This window comes from Bacillus rossius (assembly GCF_032445375.1).
Source record: "Bacillus rossius redtenbacheri isolate Brsri chromosome 4 unlocalized genomic scaffold, Brsri_v3 Brsri_v3_scf4_1, whole genome shotgun sequence".
NCBI classification, from domain to species: Eukaryota; Metazoa; Arthropoda; class Insecta; order Phasmatodea; family Bacillidae; genus Bacillus; species Bacillus rossius.
Window position 1 is genome coordinate 2,906,702 of NW_026962010.1, and position 8,326 is coordinate 2,915,027.

Here is an 8,326-nt window from a genome sequence, read left to right on the forward strand (position 1 = left end):
TAGTACTGCCAGGAAACTACTAAAACATCCACAGACACTTCCTGCCAGCAACAATGTAAGCTTACAAGCAACCTGATATCGTTATACATACGAGAACATAACCTCACTTATATAAATACACTTGAAATTACACTTAAAAAAGTTTATAAACACAATTTTTATCATTAGTATTCACAACCAAAAAAATTGTTTGTTTTTTAAATTTTATGGACCAGTATTCTATATCAATCACTAAAGTTTATTATTTAAAATCACATATCAATTTTTATTTCTATGTTGCCTTTTTTTTATCCTGTGAAATTATTTACATGCTGCACGCGCAACGTAAAAATTCACTGTCTTATTTTTTTTTCATAACGTGCCTAAAGAAGCATATTTCTAAAAAAAATATTTGCCTATCGGTCTGTTTGTAAGAAATTATTTAACTCAAAATCTGCTGTCATTATGTTTAAGAAAGGAACCCCAAGTTTTATTTAGTACTTTTATCTACTCTAATTTTTGAACACGGTTCCAAAATTATAATTTTAATACAAAATATTTATTTCCGTAAATTATTTCGAAATGTAGTCATGGTGTAGCTTTTTTTTATTTTTACACTGTGCGTGTTCATAAAGGAATTATTTAAAAAAAATAGGAGAAAATTAATACTTAAACACTCTTTAAATAAAAATTTTATATAGCAAATATTTGTATCAAAAACAACAGCATAACTCCTAGGCATCGACATTATTGCTTGGCCAACGGATAGAAAGACTGAGCTCTGTTTTAAGTTTAATATTAAACTTTTATAAATTATTTTTACTTATGGTTGTGAAGTAAAATGCATAAATACAACAATTGACGATGATTTAATAAGTTGAAGAATAAATACCACGCGATAACTTAAAATATCGTTATTCATTTGTGAAAATTCAGTGTGAATTACTTTGTCAAAGGGAATGCAGTTATACAGGCTCAGCTAACAAAACTATGACACATACTTTGTTCAATTAGTATACGCTTCACGTCCGATAATATGTTAATGGAATTTGTGAGCGGTTTTTTTCCACTGAGTTGGCGCGTGGGTAGAAGACTGACTCCACTGTCCTTGGCCGACATGACGGGATAATTATAATTACAAAAATGTCACCTTGACTTTTTTTACGGCACTGGACATTGGAGGTCACCCACAATCCTAACAGTTCTGAATTCAAAACTTTTTTTTCTGCTAATATGTACGTACTGTGCCTAAAACATAACGGAACGCTTTCCTTTCCAATTTAAAAATTGTAAGATGAACTCCAAGCTCACCACGAATTGTTATATTATGTTTAATATGTGGTAGACTTTATGTTATGTAGTGGCTAAGCGTAAAACGCTTTTTGGTAACTTTATTTTTGTGAATATTGATAAACGAAAGACTTCCCTTTCACCTGGGCAGACGCTAAACTAGTAACAAACAACCCTTAAAAAAAGTCATTCTTTAAACCTAATCTACGTGACAGTAGCTAGGAAATGAACAAAAGTTGATGTATAATACTAAAGCCTTAAGGCGACAAAGACTAGCCAAAAGGCAACATGACCCTAGAGTTTTCCCTTTTAATTACACATTAAGTAATTTTTTTTCTGTTCGTGTGAATGTATAAATATGTGCATGTGTGGATATAAGTTAAATTTGTATATATTTAGATTCATCAGTTCATACTCTCAAATTATTTTGTGCAACATACAATAAAGGTGCTGTCAAATGATTCTTCTAAATATTGCAAGTAAGATAAACGTTTATTTCTCATAACAAACACATAATGATAAAAATAAGATTTAAAATTTGCAGGCAAATAAAAATGATTGAATTTGTATCCATTTCCATTAACTTAGTATGATTCATAGATTTAATTTATTAACCAAAATAATCGGTCGTTCGGATCGATGTAATACATAAAGCTATAAAGTAACATAAATAAACTTATTAATTTTTTTAAAATATCCTCTTGAAATTTATAGCTTGTGGGAACTGAAAAATCCTGGACATAAAAAAAATGATTAATATGTACAATGAATAAAACACTACAAAAGAAAACGGAAAGTAAAATCACTTACTAAAAGTTACACGTTCATAAGAATAAAATGTTATCCACAGTACAGGAACTTTAATTGAGACCTAGTATATTAATACATGTATTTTTTAGAAGGGGGTTTTATATTTCAGTATAAATTCTAAGTCTACAACAATGCTCTCTTATGCCCATTCTCCAATGACAAGCATGTAGACAGATATTCGGGCGTGGATTTCTAACAAATTACGACAATGGGACGCGCGATCGTGGAAACAGATGCGCACGGATGCATGCAAAGAAGATGGCCAACTCCCAACTCTTCCATGCATGTTAATCCGCTTGACGAGTAGCAGGGCTCGGTACGTATTTAGCCGCGGTGGTAGCCAAGTTTGTTTTTATTATTAACTAGCTAATGCCCTTCATGCGTTTCAATGCCTCATTAATTTTTTTTTGTAAAATGTTTGAAGTAGATATCTACACATATACAAAGCATCTCTCTAACTCTGTCTCTAATTCTCAATCTCTCTATCTACATCTATCTCTCTATATATCTCGCCAGAGAGTTGAATTCTTCAAGCACGCTTTCAGCTCTACTGCTGCTGTTGATCTTGTAATGACGACATTGTAAATGGAAATTGAACAAATAATTGACATATAAGTCTTCCAGAGATAGTTTATTTGCGTGTGACACAAAAATATTTAATGTTTACTTGCATATAAAACGTCCAGGGATTGTTTAATTAGTTTGATACAAATGGAATTTGCCTACAAATAAAAGAATAATAGTTATTCATAGCTTCAGTACACGGCGTTTTCCCGGGCTGAACACAGAGTGATAGCGCTATATGACAGTGTGGTGGACATACAGAAATGACACACAATTATTGTCTGTTTGTCTATGACCTATGATTTTCTGTTTACCCATAGCGAAAAGTTGAACGGTTTGGAATAGAAGTTGATGCGCTGCAGAGTCATCTAGCGGCGAGTTACAAAAAAAATTATAGTATAAAAACCTTCCCCATGAAAAAACACTTCAACGAGCCAACTTTAATGGCGATCGGTCAAACGGTGTCATAGTTTATCAATTTCATACATTCATACATACCATAATCCTATTTTATATATGTACATAGATAATATTTCAACTACGCGAAATAAGTATGTATATTAATATCTGTGTCATATAACCTATCTAAATTTAACCCTTATTAAAAATAATACTATTGTCAATACATCCTTCTGACAACAGTTTTTGTAAACTACATCATGTGGTGTTTGCAAGAAAACATTGCGTGTTGCATTGCAAGCGACAGTTGGAAAATGGGTACTACTGGTAAGCTTACTACCTTTGAGAACTGTCAAAATTAAAAAAAAAAGAAAATGTTACTTCACAGAACAATTTAATACGTGAAGATTTGCTTTTAAACACTTTTATAACTTGGTTATCGTTGTGTTGACACGTATTTACCAAACAAAATTACATGTAAACATTAATAACGTTGCTTTTCCAGCAGACCGCCGATATAACGTGAAATGCTTGTACTGTTGTGTGCGCGCGCGCGCACACACACACACACACACACCAACACACACACCAACACACACACCAACACACACAAGCTGAAGTACCTGCCGTTGCCCGGGTTGTACGCATTGCGAAGAGGCTTCTTTAAGTGGGGTGGAGGTTTTTGTTTTTCTCCAGAAATCTCAAGTAAACAGAAGATATTAATTTTATGTAACAAACAACAAAACAAACATTATTTTTGAAACACGTTTTTATATATGTATAAAGATGCTGGTTCATCAAGTGGCATATGGTCACTGTACTCACAGATAATGCCTGAATGCCTTAAATCCACCAAGTCGGATTCTACAGCAATTGATGACGTGACCAGATTCTTACGTGATCCTACAGTTAACCCAGAAATAAACATCCTCCAATTCTGGAAAACTCAGTCTGCGTGTTCACGCAGGCTACATAAACTGTCCAAAAAATATTTGTGTTCACCACCTGCGACAGTGTTCTCTGAACGTTTGTTCAGCACTGCAGGAAACATATGTGACCAAAAACTGAATCGTCTTGATCCAGACCGTGTCAAAATGCTTGTTTTTTTTTTTTTTAAATAAAAATTTAAAGGTTTAAATAATTCTGCATAATGTTTAATTTTTTCTCTTAACTTATAAATTATTTTATAATTAACCCTTCAGATCTGGATTCGGATTCGAGGGGTGGATTCGGGGTACTGTTTGGAATTCGAATTCAAGATTCGGATTCGGGAAAAATGGGATTCGACCCATCACTAGTAGAAACATTATTGCAAAACTTGAGGGTACAGAATGTTTTTCGTTTGTTCAACCAAAGCGTAAACAACTAAACAATATTGAGGGCTGACTCTTGAGCGAGCCACGTACATATTATTTGCCTCGTGTGAAAAATACAGCGTTTCCAAGTTGAAGACTTGCCACACACAGTGACTGTCTCTGTGCCTTCTTGGTAGGTACTCTTTACGAATTCAAGTCAAATGAGAATCTGCAATCGCTTGAAATCTAAGGGCGTGTTTTAATCAAGAATGGTGGACCTTGGACCTTGATTCGAAGCCGGGACCTCAAGGGTGCGAGCTAACGTGCTGGGTCGCTGTAACTGTTACAGTCGACACGGAGATACTGCGAGTGGGTTTGGTGACTCGCTCACCGGGAAGTTTATAAGAGGCGCAGTGGTCGGGTGGTCAGAACACTCGCCTCCCGTCAAGGCGACCGGGGTTCGATCCCGCCGCTGCTCCACGCCCATCTCGCCTCACCTCGTGCGTGCAAACAGTCCCTTCCTCGCGTGGGAACCTGAACGCTGATTTTGATTTCCACTAGGAGATTAAGGAGGTGTGCGAAGTGTTGAAACCTTCCAACCGTCCCGGGTTCCCGTGTTTCCGGACGCCATGTGCACGGCCCCAGGCGACCAGAACAAAAATAGCCCGACCAAGCCGCGCCCTTGCGTCTGCTCCACGACCTCGCTGCGGACGTGACGTAGATACCTCGTGGATGTCCTCCGTGACTTCACTGTCGACAGCACGCAAACCCTTCAGATGATATCTAATGGCATCGCTGTAGAACATCATTGAAGACCTCACAGTTACATCTAATGACATCGTTTTTGAAGCGAATAAAGCTCTCAAAATTATATCTAATGACATCGTTGTTAAAGAGAAGTAGAGACATTACAGATATTTACAATTATATGGTTGTTGGAGAGAAGTAAAGTTCTCGCGGTTCTGGTTCTGACTAATGACAACGCTTTTGAAGAGAAATAAAGCCTTCGCATAAAAAAATATACAATGACTGTTCAGTGACTTAATGATAATTTTTATATATTTCTCATTTGTTTGTAATTACTTGGAGCTTGAACATGTCACAGTGGATTTTTTTTCTTGTTGTTTGTTGGTGCATGCGGACGAATTTTTCTCTTAGATTGTGTGTAAAAAAAAAATTGAGTAAAAATTAATATGGCCGTCTAGACACAATTTGGTGCTGGGCGCTGCTAGAATTCACCAATTTTCGGGTGAATACTTTAACTTCCTTAGTCACGCAGCAATGACCTCTCTATCGAAATTAAGTGGATACCTCACAGCTAAATCTAATGACATCGCTGTTGAGTACAAGTGCATGTGATGACGTTGCTGTTGAGTACAAGTGCATGCGACGACGTTGCTGTTGAGTACGAGTGCATGTGATGACGTTGCTGTTGAGTACAAGTGCATGTGATGGCGTTGCTGTTGAGTACAAGTGCATGTGATGACGTCGCTGTTGAGTACAAGTGCACGTGATGACGTTGCTGTTGAGTACAAGTGCATGTGATGACGCTGTTGAGTACAAGTGCATGTGATGACGCTGTTGAGTACAAGTACATGTGATGACGTTGCTGTTGAGTACAAGTGCATGTGATGACGTCGATGTTGAGTATAAGTGCATGTATGACATCGATGTTTAGTACATGTGCATGTGTTGACGTCGCTGTTGAGTACAAGTGCAGGTGATGACGTCGCAAGCAAGCGAGCACGCGCCACAGCCGCGCCGAACCCCCAAGGCCGACGCCGCCGGGCCATGTGGAAATGCGGGCTGATCGATGGTGCCTCAATTATTGAAGCGGCGGCCTTAAAGAGGACGCGCCGGCCCGTTGCCCCGGCGACGCGACGCCACGCGACACGGGGTCGGCGCCGCCGCCTTGGCCCTGTTTCGACGTCGCTTTAACGACGGTCGCGGCTCGCTGTGACTAGCGACCTCCATTGGACCAGCTGACCGCGCCGCAGTACGGAGCGACCACGTGCGCGGAGCATGTGTCGTTTTGCCTAAAGGCATTTTGCCTAATTTTAGGCAAAACGCGGTTTAGGCAAAACGCCGTTATGAATAACGCCGTTAGGGAAAACGGCGTTAGGCTAATCGCCATTAGGCAAAACGCCGTTAGGCAAAACGAGGTTTAGTCATCATAGTAACATTTGAGACAAAATGCCGTTAGGCAAATAGCCGTTAGGCAATTCGACGTGAGGCTAAATGCCTTTTTGCGAAATGTCTTTAGACAAATCGCCGTAACGAAATCATGTTCAGGCAAACCGTCTTTAGGTAAATCGCTTGTTACTCCGTGCACGGAGCATCTCCAACCACCGTGACGTTTAAACGCCATCTCTATCCAACTATAATGCTGTCATTAAAAAAAATACTTTTATACTTTTTTATTCTTCGTTCAGCAAACATTTTAGATGTTTCATCACCCAATCGTAAGCTCTAAGAAATATTTTAATGTTAAAATCCGCTACAATTGACGTAAAAAATTTACCCGGTTTCAAAAATTAAGCTTAATTCAGACTATTTTATTATATTACATATATGTAAGATATCTGTATTTTAACGCTGCAATTGATTTAATTGGTTTATCATCAATTTTAGCCCGCATTACTGTTGAGATGTTCAAAATGTTATTGTTTTTGCGTGTGCGCATGTTTCATGATACAAAGCAGACTAGGTATAGATAGGGACTTAAAAAATTCGCGGATTCAATGACCTCCAGGATAGACTCCTGTGCATACTCGGGCAAACTTCACCTGTTCATTGGCTCACTGACTTGTGAGGCGTCTCAATTGGGGGACTTGTGATTTGATATTGCCTTGACTGAGGGTCTATAATCGGCCCACAGTCCTCCATATTAACAGTGAACCAATAGCAGGAGTTGCATAAAGGTATAATTATTTGCATTTTAGCATATCGCTAAATGAATACGCGAATTTTTCCGGTCTCTAGGTATAGATTTATTTATTTATTTATTTATTTATTTATTTGTTTAGCAGTGGAGGTAGGTGGCGTGTTCGAGGTGAATTGAACCTTGTAAACCACCTGATCTGGAGGAACTGCCGGCTTGCATGCGAGTCGGGAAGTCCTTGCGAACGACGGCGACCCCATTCGTGCTCGGGAACGCCGGCATTGGCCCGCGAGAGGTCGCTATTCGGCCGGGGCTGGCGGACGGCATTGTGCGACGACAATGCCGCGGTATCGCCGCAGTATTTTTTATCTCGAGCTGAACAATGCGAAGTGCACAAACACTTATGTTACGGGCCACGGTTCGTCGAGGGCCAGACAACCTTGAGATCGAATCCCCGAAATAGCAAATCATCGGCCATCACCGCGCAGACGCGGATACACACAACAGAGCCACTTATTGTACTAGAGACCGGGAAAATTCGCGAATTCATTTCGCGATAGGCTAAAATACAAATACTTTTACCTCAGTGCTGCCTCTGCTATTGGCTTACAACTCACCTGGATGTCTCTGGGCCAATGAGAAATACCTGACCAAAGCTTTATACGAATCACAGGCTGCTACGTTGGGACGTCTCACAAGACAGCGGCCAATGAGTGGGTGACATTTGACCGAGTGTACGTAGAACTATGGAGTTCATCCTGGAGGTCATTGAACCCGTGAATTTTTCCGGTCCCTACGGATAACAGAAAAAAAAATTGGTTTATATTAACTAAATATAACATTTAATCAACTATAATATCAAAAATTTTAATGAATATTGCTAGAATAAATAGCGCGCAATCAAATTAACCCCGGAAAAGAACGGAATTATGTTTCTTTACTGATTTTATGTTACATATATTAAACTGAAAAAAAAATTGTTGACATATTTCAACTAATACTAACTATTTAAATGTTTAAAAAATCTTTAATCCACCAAAAAGAAACGACTTACTAAAATAAATAATTATTTAATACAGAATTTTTAGTAAAACTGTTTACGTACTTA